This window comes from Zonotrichia leucophrys, chromosome 1, assembly GCF_028769735.1.
Source record: "Zonotrichia leucophrys gambelii isolate GWCS_2022_RI chromosome 1, RI_Zleu_2.0, whole genome shotgun sequence".
Classification (NCBI taxonomy): Eukaryota; Metazoa; Chordata; class Aves; order Passeriformes; family Passerellidae; genus Zonotrichia; species Zonotrichia leucophrys.
Window position 1 is genome coordinate 2,122,450 of NC_088169.1, and position 9,566 is coordinate 2,132,015.

Below are 9,566 nucleotides of genomic sequence, written 5' to 3' on the forward strand. Positions count from 1 at the left end.
GGCATGAACAAGGTGACAGAAGAGGGCAGACCTAAGGCCATAAGTCGACGCAGTAGCAGCAGCTCCCTGATGCTGCAGCGCAGAAGTAGCGGCAGCTCCCCGATGCTGCAGCGCAGAAGTAGCAGCAGCTCCCTGATGCTGCAGCGCAGAAGATCTGTGGCGATCAACAGGTTGCTCCCCAGACTCGTGGTGATCATGAATCCCATTGTGTTGGAGAGCAGTTGCAGCAGCAGCAGCTCGGTGCACCTGGAATCCAGCCCCGGCACTGCTGCTGGCAGGCTCCTGGAGCAGCTCCAGGCCCACCTGCAGCGGTACCGGGAGGCCTGGCAGACACGGCACGGCCAACGCCGCCGCTCGAGGCCCCGGTGGTGGCGGCGGTGCTGGACCCAGCTGAGAAAAAGGGTGTAGTGAGAATGAGTGGCCAGGGAGGGGCAGGGGAGAAGGGGCTTTCAGCAACTGCCTGGGACAGTGCAATCCCTGGGCCTCTACAGATTCCTCTGCAGATCTTCCTGTCCTCTGGCAGACCCTTTACAAATTGGCTGAGGGTCCCTTCCTCCAGGTCATGGCTAGAAACAGGACTGGTCTCAGTGCTGCCCAGGGAAGCCCTGCTGGGGACTGCATAGCAGCTGAATTCAACTGTCCCCTACCGCTCTCTGGGTCTGGCCATCCCGACCCTTTCTTACAGTGAATGGTGGACGTGTCCAAGCCATGGGCAGCCAGTTTCTCCACAAAAATGCTTTGAGGAATGGTGTCAAAGGCTTAATAAAAGTCCAGGTAAACACCATCCCAAGCATTTTTCTCTCCCACTAAGCAAGTCACTTTGTTATAGAAGGAAAGCTGTGTACAGTCTGGGAAACTTCATTGCACCCTGCTTTAAGGGTAGAATGAAGGACCCTGGGAACTACCAATCTGCCTAGCAGCCTTCCCTGTGTCTGAGAAGATTCCCACTTTGGTGTCTGCTCTTCCCCTCATTCTTACCCATCAACCCTCGACCCTTTCATCACCACTGTCAATTTCTAGAGTCAAACATGCCCTCATATACAGGGCTACCCCACTGCTTCTCCTTCCTTGCTGAGCCCTTCTGAAGAGTTTATCTCCTCCCAGCTCCTTGTGCAACACCAGCCCATTTGCTGGCAGGATGCCGTGAGGAGCCCCAAAGGCCTTGATGCTCAGCACTGATTGAAACGTCAACAGTCTCTTCAGCACAAATCCAAACCACAGAGCCACTGGAAGAAACTGATCTCCTCCTGCCCAACTCAGCCTTTGTTAATTCATGCTGTGTATGTCCTGCTCAGGACGCGCACCATCACAACACATCCTCACCACTCCTTTGCCCATGAAATATCTGGGAAATGTCCATCAATCTGCAGAGCTGGGCAGCAGTTGTCCTGTGGAAGCAGTGAGGAGGAGGGTGATGGAAGTGGAGGACCTTGTAGAGCCAGATAGGAGAAGCAGCTCCACGGGGCTGTGCAGCACTGTCACCATTGCCCTGGGCAGAAGTGGTTCCCCAGATCTTCTGCTTTCCCCTTTCTAAAAATGGGGGTTGTATTTATCTTTTTCCAGTCATCAGGGATTTTATCTAATTGTCACAGTTTTTAAAAAAATTATGGCTAATGGCTTAGCAACTTCTGCTAGTTCCCTCTGGGCCTGGGGATGTATCTCTTCAGGTCCCATGGTCACCTGAGCACTTGGATGGTCTCAAATCTGATCCTCTCAGTGGGCTCAGGGTCTTCCTTCTCCCAGTCCCTGCATTTGCCTTTCTCAGCTTGGCACATGGCTGGGGCACTTGCCATTGCAGACTGAACATCATTCTTCTCTTTGTGCAGGGTCTGTTTCCTTCTGGAGGGGGCCCACATGACCCCAACTGCCTTGCTTGCAATGTATCTGTAGAAGCCCTTCCTGTTATCTTTAATGTCCCTGCCCTCCCCTTAACCTTCACTCCCAAGCTCTCAGCTGGCTGCTCGTGCTGCCCCAGGCAGAGTTCCATGTCTCTGGAGGCCTGCATCCCCTCCTCATCTTCCTAGCTTGTCTTTCCTCAAAAGCCTAAGCCCTTCCATTCCAGTGCTCTAGTCATAGGAGCCATCCCACCACGTCTCCAAGATATTCTGCTTTCCTTTTCACTTGTTGGTCGTTGCCAGTGCTTGCTTTTATTCAAATGAGAAAATTGCCAAGCAGTTTGGTTAAAAATGGCTTTCCCAAGTATGGGAGGAGATGAAAGAACCTGAAACTGCTTCTTCTGATAAGTCCATAAGGATGGGATGCTGTATGGAGCTCACTGCTGTCACTAACCAGCAACTTTCACTGATATTTTAACTATTAAAAAATGTGACTTTTATAATGAGTGTGTGTGTAAAATACAAAAACTGTTGGGCCTTCTCCATTCTATGAAGCTTTCTTTGTGCATCTACATCCTGGGCAGCCCTTTGGCCCCAGTCCTGGGTTTGTGGTGCCACCCCTCACACAGCTCCCCCACCCAGGTGTCCCCACCTGCTGGCGTGCAGCAGCCTCAGGTGTGGCGGTGATGAGGAGGGGCAGATGCTGCTGGGGGGCGTGTGTGACACCTGGCTGCCCTGCTGGCAAGAGCTGCACGGGGGGAGTCCAGGGAGCCTCGCACAGGGTGGTGGTGAGAGCATCTCACAGGGCTGGGGAGGAGCTGGGGCACTGCCCAGGTGTGCAGGGATGGGCCCTGAGCAGGAGAGGCAGGGGAGGAGGGGAACACACCCACCCTAACCCACCTGGGCAGGAGAGGAGAGGATCACACCCACCCTAACGCACCTGGGCAGGAGAGGAGAGGATCACACCCACCCTAACGCACCTGAGCAGGTGAGGAGGGGAACACACCCACCCTAACGCACCTGAGCAGGAGAGGAGGGGAACACACCCACCCTAACCCACCTGAGCAGGAGAGGAGGGGAACACACCCACCCTAACCCACCTGAGCAGGAGAGGAGGGGAACACACCCACCCTAACCCACCTGAGCAGGAGGTGAGGGGAACACACCCACCCTAACGCACCTGAGCAGGTGAGGAGAGGGGAACACACCCACCCTAACCCACCTGAGCAGGAGAGGAGGGGAACACACCCACCCTAACCCACCTGGGCAGGAGAGGAGAGGAGGGATCCCACTGCAATATGCAGATCACTTCCAGAATGACACGTGAAGTGCCCCCCTCTTCCAGCCACCCCCCCCATTCTTCTTAGCAAAAAGCCCTCCCAGGACCCTGAGCTGCATCAGCACCCCTTGAGGAAACAATTAAACTCAGCAATCAGAAGGTCCATGCACTAATAAAAATACTGTATGGTGAGTGGGCCAAGGGGTTCAGAGATGGATTTCCTCAGCCCTTTCCCATTTCTTTCTGGGGGTAGCCATGCTCCCTGTCCCCTCCAGCCTGGCCCTTTAAGTAACTTGAGCCTCCAGGCTGCAAATCCCAGTCTCCAGCTAAAAGGATGGAAAAGCTGTTTCCTCCTTCCCCCTTCTGGGGCTTTTCTTTTGAAAGGAACTGTTTTCTATCCTGTGGTGGGAAGAGAGAGATCTCCAAAAGACAGAGCAGCTTTCTGAACATCCCCCTCCCATATCAGGACAAACTGACAATTCCTCCTCCCCTCAAAGCTTCTGGCTGCTCATTTTCTTCCAGCTTTCCTCCCCTCCTGGCGGCTGATTTCCAAACCCTCCGTGGCTGCTGGGGGTTGGTACACAGGTTTAATTATTTCCCTTTTCCCTACTTCCCCGAAAAGGCGGGGACAGGAGAAGGTCGGGCCCCATCGCCCGGCACTGCTGGTCTTGGCACTTTTGCTGTGCGGCTCCTCTCTCCCGCCCCTCTCCCTTCCCTGCCTCCTGCCCGGCCCCTGCACCCCACCATGGACCCACAGGCAGTTTGGGGATGCTTTTGTCTGCTTTGCTTTTCCCTCCCGAGAGCAGCAAAGGTAAGAGAGGCTTCGGGCTGGTTTAGGTCCCGGGACTCGATGGGGTCCGGATGCTGGGAGGGGTGAGATGCTCATCCCAGCATTTATCCTCCCAGGCTGCAGCCAAGCAGGGAACAGGGACCGGCAAACTGCCAGGGCGTTTGGGGAGGGCCGGCTCCTTACCAGGAGGGGCCACAGGACAACACCTGAGCTCCAGTCAAGGTGTGAGGATGCGATCTCCACCAGCGGATGGCACAGAAGGAGCTGACTGACAAAACTCTGGGAGGGGCTGAGGGTATAAAAGGCAGAGCATCCTCTTTGTAAATGAGCACGTGGCTGACAGTCCAGGAGACCCCCAGCGCTGTAGTTTTTCCTTATTCAGTCTGTTGTATTTTTTTGTTAAGGTTTAAGAAACCTTTAAAGATTTTAAAGTGAGGGTTGTTTCTCACATCTTCCAAGGACAGTACAGAAGTGTCACCTTCAGGCCAGTTTGTGATGATTTCCAGGAGCCCAGGGTGATCTGGATTTCCCAATCAAGCTTGCTGTATATGTTATAAATAACAAATATAGGCATTGGCTTTCTCATTTATGTACTAACTTTTGTTTTGCAAGTTATTATGGATCACAAAAATCCTGATACAGTACAACTTGTAATTACTGCTTTTAATATAGTATAATCTGTCAGTTTATGTATGTACCCTATAGCTTTTATAAATAGTGGTGTATTCTATCCTTACACCATAGCTTAACAGAGACTGTGAAATGTTGAAATTACTTTTTCATGTAACTAATGCAGCAAATGGTGTAAAAAAATTGACTTCCCAACTTTGAGAACTGTCTTATCTAAAAGAGATAAGAGAAACAGAGAGAGAAACCAGAGAATACAAAAAAAAAGAATTTATTGACCCTTGTTATCAGGGAGTGAAAATACAATATAGAAACACAAGAAAAAATAAAATACATTCATTAAATTGAGAAGATGGAACGAAGACAATTCAAAGGTTCAAACCAAGCAAAAGAACATGTTAACTCAACTGAATGTTTGAATATGTCTGAACTACTATAAATATGCATAAAGGTCTATAATGTAACAGTATATATGTGACAGTGTTTGCAAGGGTCCGAGGATGAGGGAAGAGATGAGGATCTGACTCCATGTTTCAGAAGGCGGATTTATTATTTGATGATATATATTATATTAAAACTATACTAAAAGAATAGAAGAAAGGATTTCATCAGAAGGCTAGCTGAGAATAGAAAAAGAAAGAATGAATAACAAAGGCTTGCATCGCAGAGAGTCTGAGCCAGCTGACTGTGACTGGCCATTAATTAGAAACAACCCCATGAGACCAATCACAGATGCACCTGTTGCATTCCACAGCAGCAGATAACCATTGTTTGCATTTTGTTCCTGAGGCTTCTCAGGAGAAAAACTCCTAAGGAAAGGATTTTTCATAAAAGATGTCTGTGACATATATACAGAAGACAGTTTAAGTTAACTGCGTGCAGAGACCAGCATCCAAATGTGGGATTTTATCCCTTGACAAACATCCATAAAAATTTTAAAGAGAGAGCCATGTTACCCACATATGAGGGCACTGCACTCACTGCAGGCAGCACTGGGGGCAGAATGGATTGCAGAGACTTTTCCTCTGCAGCCCCAGCCCAGCGTTGGCACTGAGGTGACCCTGAGAGGAAGCGCAAGGCACAGGGCGCAGCTGAGGAAGTACAGCGCTGTGCTGGGCTCAGTGATGAAGCTGAGCTCCCCAGCACTGCCCAGCGTGGAGAAGGTCCTTTGTGCAGCCCCTCTCACCTTTCTAAATTGTATAAATTAAAAGAAAAATGCTGATGTGAAATGAACAGGAAATGTCTTCACCTGTAAAATATACAATACTAACAAATCACTAAAACAATCTTACAATATAAGAAAACGCAAAAAACAATGCAAAGAGAATTCAAGTCCAAGCAGCTGGGTTTCAGGAACAGTCCAAGAGCTGAAGTTGTTTCTTTTGGACATCTAAGAGTCCTTTTTGGTCCTGAAAACAGACTTGCTGCAAAAGAGTCCCATCAATAGTTATCAAAAAACCATTGACAGTCCTACAACAATTTCAAACAATTTGAACAACTTTGGAATGTCCCTTTCTGGTCTTTCAATGCTTCAGTGCTTCAGAGCTGCTGCCCACTATTTTCAACATTTTTTATTTAATTTTAATTTTTTTTCCTTTTTTTTTCTTTTTTTTTTTTTGGTTTTTTTTTTTTGTTTTTTTTTTTTTTTTGTTTTTGTTTTTTTTGGTTTTTTTGGGGTTTTTTTTGATCGAAAATGAAAAGAGCAGCAGCAGAGCAGAGCAGTGCCAGAGAAGGAAAGGCCCTGGGGGCCCTGGCCCATGATGGACCAGGAACCCCAAAACTGGCCCACAAAGGGGGACCAGGACCAGTAGGAGAAACCTCAACCCCCAGTAACACCAAGAGGCCAAATGCTGGCCCTGGCCGAAAAACTTCCTGAGCCCAACGGCCCAGGCCAAACCCATGAGGCAGGCCCTGCATTCCCACAGGCCTGCACCCTGCTGCCAGTACAATGGCAGCACGAGTGGGGACACGCTTCCTTTCCCCAAAACCACTGAGGCGTGCCAGCAGCAGGGAAATAGAAACCTTGTCCAGCAATCCCATCTGGGGTCTGGAGATGTTTGTTCCCCACAGCAAACCACCTATGGTCTCCTCCATCTGTGCCCTCTCCCTCTGCACTGCAAACGCAGCAGGTTTGTCTCTCATCTGCCCCATGGTTTCATCCCCACCCCCTCCAGGCTGGAGACCAGAGGCAGAGCTCTCGGGATGCACCTGCCCCCCGCCACTAGGGCGCAAGAGAGGCGGCAGAGATGGCAGCCTCCATGGGACAATCCCCGAAAAACCACCCCCGAACCCGCCGAGAATGCTGATCTTAAAAGCAGGGAGACGGGCTGTCCCCCCAGTCAGCTGGCGGGCAGCCCCCGCTCCACGGAAGGGAAGACCAGCCGCCGGGGCCGCTGCTACAGCAACCGGTCCGGGATGGTCCGAGCTCGAACAAGCCGCCGGTTCCAGGGCAGTCTCTGACGCCGACACGGAGGACACAGCCTCCGACAACGGCAGGACTGCTGGGGCAGCCTGTGCAGGCAGCGGGGGGAAGCCGGAACCGGGGAGGGAATCTCGCTGGATGTAGGAGTGGCCGTGGGCTTTTCCGAGGGTCGCGCAGGTTCGGCGCCGTCTCCAGCACCATCCTGAACAGGGACCGTCTCGGCTTGAGGTGGCGAGGAGGCCGATGGAAGCGGCAGAGGGGCCGGAGGGACCGGAGAGATCTTCTCCTCCGCTGAGCCGGAAGCTGGAGACGCGTCGTCGTCGCTTAGCAACTCAGCAGCCACAGGAAGTGCCTCTTCTGCATTCTCAGACGCAGGCGCTGGCAGGGGCGGGAGGCCTGTGAAGCCGTGGGCGGGACTGCCTGGAGAGGCGGAGACGGGATCGCCTGGAATGGCGGCCGCGCCGGTGAGGCGGGTCTGGAAGGCGGACGCAGCGCTGGCAGGGGCGGTACCAACGGCACTGGTTCGAGCGGGACCGCCCATTCCCATCCCCCCGGAGAGAGAGAAGGAGGGGGGGAGAAGGTTCCGTCTGCGCAGGCTCCGGAGAAAGAGTAAAAAAAACTTCTTCGCTCGGCGCAGTTTCGCCCTCCCCCGCCGCGAAGCAGGGGGGCCGGGCAGCCCCCACTCATCCCCCACCGGGGCTTCTCCCGCTGAGGACAGGGGGCTGGGCAGCCCCCACTCATCCCCCGCCGGGTCTTCTCCCACCGGGGACGGTGGAAACGGAGCCTGTCCATAACAGTTAGAAATCCATTGAAAAATAGCTGCTCTCCGTTTCAGAACTGGGAAGAGCTTTAGAAATGCTGGGTAGATGGAAGGCAAAACACGTCCCTGACCCCAGACGAACTGGAAAATGGAATTCATGCATTCCCAGACAAAAACATCCAAGGCGTACAGGACATCAGTAAAGAACCCAAAAAGCTTTGCCCATCGAAAGAACTCATAGAGATCTGTTGCTGACAGAAAAAAAACCATCTTCTCTACACCATTCTTGCCAGAGGGCAATAAGTTTCTCCTCTGAAGGGGAGAACTGAACCTCTTCTTCCAAGGCATGTGTTCGCCATACCAACAGCCACAAACTACGAAGGGCTGGGTCATCAGGAAGGGAAAAGCCAACAGTACCTTTTGAAAGTGTCCAGTTTGCTCTGGCCAGCTCCTCGGGTCTGCTGCCGTCTCCGAACATCTTCCTGAAGGTTTTCCAGAAGAAGGTTCACTTGTGGTCAGCCTTGGCTGTGAACTCTGTCCAAATCAGGATCTTCAGTTCTGCAACTCCTGGCTGAATCCACTTCTGTGGTCACTTCAAAGCAACCATCACTTGCTACACATACAGGATTTTTCCCAGTGCAGCAATTTTGCTCCTCTGGTCTTATTAAATTAATTTTTGCTCTGATACGAGGGGTCACCAGATATTGCAGTGGCCTTAGACGGTCACTGGGGTGAGGGAAGGACAAGAATCTTGTTTCTTGATCAGAAGGTTTGATTTATTCATATATGATATATAATACATTATAACTATACTAAAAAAGAATAAGAAGAGAAGTTGCAGAGAGCTGCTAAGCTAAGAATAGAATAGAAGGAATGAATAACAAAGTTCTGTGTGCAGGGAATCTGTCCCTGAGCTGCTCCTGTGATTGGCCTTTAATGGTACACATGGAAGATGAGCCAATCACAGGGGCACCTGCTGCATTTCACAGCAGCTGATAACAATTGTTTACATTCTTCTTCTGGGGCTCTGCTTCCCAGAAGATGGACAAATGTGAAAGAAAGGATTTCTATGAAAAAATGTCTGCGACACCCTATAGCTTTTATAAATAGTGGTGTAATGTATTCTATCTTAGACCACAGCTTAATAGAGACTGTGAAATGTTAAAAAATAAAATATATTCATTTAATTGAGAAGATGGAACAAAGACAAGTCAAAGGTTCAAACCAAGCAAAAGAACATGTTAACTAAAATGAATGTTTGAATATGTATGAACTACTATAAATACGCATAAAGCTCTATATTGTAACAGTATATATGTGACCTTGTTCACAGGGGTCCAAGGATGAGGGAAGAGATGAGGATATGACTCCATGTTTCAGAAGGCTGATTTATTATTTTATGATTTTATATTATGTCGCAGACATTTTTTCATAGAAATCCTTTCTTTCAGATTTGTCCACCTTCTGGGAAGCAAAGGCTCAGAAGATGAATGTAAACAATTGTTATCAGCTGCTGTGGAATGCAATAGGATGCACCTGTGATTGGCTTATCTTTCATGTGTACAATTGGGGGCCAATCACAGAAGCAAGCTCAGGGACAGATTCCCTGGACACAGAATTTTGTTATAGTTTCTTTCTATTCTATTTTTAGCTTAGCAAGCCTCTGCAACTTCTCTCTTTATTCTTTTTAGCATAGTAATAATGTATTATATATCATATATCAATAAATCCAGCCTTCTGATCATCAAACAAGATTCTCGTCCTTCTCTCACCCCAGCGACCTCCTCAGGTCGCTGTAATAATATTATATTAAAACTATACTAACAGAATAGAAGAAAGGATTTCATCAGAAG